Here is a 4,325-nt window from a genome sequence, read left to right as displayed (position 1 = left end):
TGCTGCTGCTGCTGCTGCTGCTGTTACTGCTGCTGCTGCTGCTGCTGCTGGTTCCTGTTGTCAGTTCAAACCTGGATCACAGAACTTTGTAACGATTTGTAATTTGATTGTGTTTTTGTTTCCAACCAAACATATTTTTAAATTTTCACTGTCAAACTGCTTTATAATCATTACATTTATACTCCTCCTCTATGCAGATGATACGCAGCTCTTTAATCCTGTGTTAAATCAGTCTTTAAAGGAGAGTGACTTAGATTTTTTTTAAGTTTCCAACAGTTTATATTTATAGCCGTGAACATCCGACCACCCGTGTGCAAAGACAACGTCGTCTGTTTCCAGCAGAGGTCTGCAGTCGTACAGACACAAAACTGCGATCCTGGCTTCGTGTAATTGGACGAACTTTATAAAAAGAGACGTCTCGCTGCTGCTGCTGCTGACCCTGCTGAAACTTGGCTGTAGTAAAAGGAGAATAATGAGCAAAATGTGTGTGTGTGTGTGTGTGTGTGTGGACGGCTGTGTTACTGATTGAACACTGACCAATCAGGGCGTCGCCTTTAAGACAGGAAATCATTTTCAAGGCTCTGATGAAGTGAACTCATGTTTAAGTTAGAATTAGCATCAACTGTAAATTAGAGTGTTGTTGTTGTTGTTGTTGTTGTTGTTGTTGTTTTGGCTAACCATTAGCCTCGTTACGTTTGCTGAGTTCCATTTGTTTTTTAAATGAATTTTAGTTGCTGTGATATTTGTTTGACACCAGAGTTGGTTATTTGGCTAAAAAAAGTTTTTGGGATTTTCTTCAACTAAGTTTCCTCCTCCTCCTCCTCTGAAACTGGAACTTCAACTGATCTGTGTTTCTGGGTGAACTCCAGGAAATCTTCATTAAAATAATCTTTTTTCAAAAACCTATTTTTTACAGTTATTATTTTGAGAATACCTTTTAGTTGAGACTTGAGAATATTTAGTTCTCTTCTCATAAAGCAGCTGCTGACCCTGCTGGGACGTGGGAAAAGAAAGAGGGAAATAATGAGCTGTGTGTGTGTGTGTGTGTGGGTATGGACCACGTTCTCACCGTCCTGATTCATAGTTGTGGTAAACAGCGCTGACACACACCGAGCTCAGGATGAAATAGAAATCAATCTTTGCCCACACACACACACACACACACACACACACTCACACACACACACACACACACTCACACAGGAGACACGCCCTTGTGTGAAGGAGAGTCCCTCAGAGTGATGATGATGATGATGATGATGATGATGACAACAGCTCCAGGCTGAAGTCTAACAGATGGAGGTCCTGACTCTTAGCAGCGGTCCACGCATCACAAGGTCAACAAGGTCGTTGCTGTTGTCACCGTTGAACGTCCAGCCGCACTGAGGCGTTTAAAGACGGCGCAGCTGACCGTGGACGGCCAGGAGACGTTGGTGTCTGTTGTCTCCTTCATACGTCCACTGACCTGTTGGACACCGTGGTGGTGGTGGTGGTAGTAGTTGTAGTAGTAGTAGTAATTGTAGTACTAGTAGTAGTAGTTCTTCCTGTCTTGGATTTTATTTCTCAACAAACTTTATATTTTTTCTCTTCAGAACCAGAGTCAAAGCCTGAACGTGAGTGTGAACGTCTCTGTGGAGACTGCAGTTCCTCAGTGTAACCAGCAGGTCACTAAGATTGTGGAGACTGCAGTTCCTCAGTGTAACCAGCAGGTCACTAAGATTGTGGAGACTGCAGTTCCTCAGTGTAACCAGCAGGGCACTAAGATTGTGGAGACTGCAGTTCCTCGGTGTAAGCAGCAGGGCACTAAGATTGTGGAGACTGCAGTTCCTCAGTGTAACCAGCAGGTCACTAAGATTGTGGAGACTGCAGTTCCTCGGTGTAACCAGCAGGGCACTAAGATTGTGGAGACTGCAGTTCCTCAGTGTAACCAGCAGGGCACTAAAATGGATTTACAGCCTCCGTCTCACAAGAACATGATCACAAATAATGAGTTTAATGCAGATGCAGCCGAGCTAATTAACTGCTCGACAGGAGAGAGGAGGAAATAAAATGAGCAGTAAAGTACAGTCATCACACACGTAATTAATGACCATTTCATTCTGGACAGGTTTCATTATTTATTCTTCACCACCTTCTACAGATGCTCTGTTTTATTGGCCACAATTAAAGAAGCAAACTCTATTTTCTTCAAATCAAATTTTTTTTTCTTTTGTCGTTTTTGTAAATGTTGACAATTAAAAATGTTAATTTCTGTGATTTTAAAGACAACTGCAGCTGCGTGTTGATTGAACGTCCGCTCCGTTCTAATCTGAGGACGTTATTCTCAGCCAACAGTAGAGTTTCTCGGTGAAGACACCGACCGTCTTTTATCTGCGCCGACGACTCAGAGACGATACGGACGACTGAAACTGTGCTGACCTTTCAATCTCCCACAATTCATAGCTGCTGTTTTTATCCCGGGGTGTTTGAAGATGTCGTATGAACGAGAGGCCGACGCTGAGCCGCGTCATCAATCCACACCACACCGGTAATTACCGACGCTGAGCCGCGTCATCAATCCACACCACACCGGTCACTCATCACGTTCTCCTGTTCTTTCATTTCCTCTGCAGTCGAAGTCGATGTGAATGAGTTCTGTTTCAGGCTGTAAATATCCTGTGGTTGTCGCTAACGCTAGCTGCTACAACGTTAACCGCTAGAACGTTAGCCGCTACAACGTTAGCCGCTACAACGTTAGCCGCTGCGATTAACCTGCCGAACAAAACAGATAAAAACAGCGTGGTCATAGTAAAAGAAAATTAAAATATATTGTAAATATGTCAGAACTTGTATAAAAAGTTGAAGTAGTAGACGAAAAAAAAGTGTTGAAAAATATCTTGATTTTTATTTACAGCAGGTTCAACGTGTCGTCAGTGACAACAAGTCACAGCTCCAGATAAAACCTGACTTCCTCTGCGGGGGTGTGTGTGTGTGTGTGTGTGTGTTTGTTTGTTTGTGTGATGGTGTGTGTGTATTCCCTCCTCTGTAAACACTGTGACTGAGCTGTGGTTTAAATAATCAACATTCAGGACGTGTGTGTGTGTGTTTTGACGTTCAGCATGTGTAGCTTCTCTCTGGGTTTGATCTAAAAATATCCTGTCACTCTGTGTGTGTGTTTGTGTGTGTGTGTGTGTGTGTGTGTGTGTGTGTGTGTGCTGTACTAAAGCGAAGCCTGAGCGACAGCTGCTCTTAAGCCAAGTCCTGTTAAATCAAACATGTCACACGGAGACATTTCTGTCTCATTTCTCTCCTGTGTTTGGTTTTTTTTTTCTCGGTCTTTTCTCGTTGTTCTTCCTCCTCCTCTGATTCTCAGCTCTGTCTTCCTTCAGTGTCTCCTTGTCCCAGTCATGGAGACGTCCTACACTACGTCCTCCTGGTTTTCCTTCCTGTCCTGTGTTGTATCTCTGTCTCATTAACATCGACGTCTCTGGAGTAATCTGCTAATTAGTGGAAGACTAATAATAAAGTCTTTATTTCTGTCCATGGAGAGGTTCTAAAAGAAGAAGCTATGCTACATGCTAACAGTTAGGTGTCAACGTGAGGTTTCTTTATTACTAATATATATTCTAATACATTTAGTCAGAAAATATGTCGTGAACACAAACTTCATTCTTTTTACACGACACAACCTTTTTTAGGCTGGCAGAAGAACCACAGGTCTCTTACTGCCACCTACAGGGCTGTAGTGTGTAGTGCGGCCAGAAATGAGGAAACTGAGATTTGATTAAATGTCCTTGTTTTTTTAGCCAATCATTTGGCTTCTCTGCCTTTAACAAATATCAGAACACACAGAGTCTGTGTTGTCGCTGTAGTCTTCCTCTGCTCTTCTCTTTTTTGCCCCCACCCCACCCTACTTGGGGCACACTTTAGCCCCCCCCACCCCCCACCTTTGTCTCTGTCTCTCAGTTGACATCACAGGTGTGTATATATAGCCTGCAGATGGATTCTCCCATGGCAGCCAGCTTCATCGCCTCACTGCCTCTCTCTCTCTCCCTCTCTCTCTCTCTCTCTGTCCTTCTCTCTCTCCCTCTCGCCCTCTCCCACTCTCTCTCTCTCTCTCTCCCAGTCAAATGAACTAGAAGCTAATGCTTGTTTACACTGTCCCTTCTCATCTGCGCGTCCATCAGTATGTGACGGCATCCATTATTCATGTGCCCCCCCCCCCCCCCCCCCCACTCCTGGGTGTTTGCATGCACAGTACAGTAACACACAGTAATGCTGCTGCTGCTGTTGCTGTTACTGCTGCTGCTGTTACTGCTGCTGTTACTGGTGCTGGCTGCTTTTTT

At 44.0% G+C, this 4,325-nt stretch overlaps 1 protein-coding gene across 11 annotated transcripts in view; it reads left to right on the top strand.

The window, feature by feature from the left end:
* The window catches only part of kcnma1a (potassium large conductance calcium-activated channel, subfamily M, alpha member 1a), a 117,097-nt gene that overhangs the window by 19,292 nt on the left and 93,480 nt on the right, over positions 1 to 4,325 (top strand). The window contains exon 1 of one of the 11 annotated variants that reach the window (XM_025060921.1): positions 1,863 to 2,527. The exons of 9 other annotated variants lie outside the window; for them this stretch is intronic. The gene's annotated coding sequence lies outside the window, so the exon portion shown is untranslated. Of the gene's footprint in view, positions 1 to 1,862; positions 2,572 to 4,325 lie in introns of those variants that run through there. One more of the 11 variants, XM_025060922.1, reaches the window with a different exon arrangement.

The sequence above is a fragment of the Cynoglossus semilaevis genome, chromosome 12, assembly GCF_000523025.1.
Source record: "Cynoglossus semilaevis isolate Cse_v1.0 chromosome 12, Cse_v1.0, whole genome shotgun sequence".
Lineage (NCBI taxonomy): Eukaryota > Metazoa > Chordata > Actinopteri > Pleuronectiformes > Cynoglossidae > Cynoglossus > Cynoglossus semilaevis.
The sequence above is the reverse complement of the archived record's forward strand: the minus strand, read 5'-3'. Positions and strand labels throughout refer to the sequence as shown.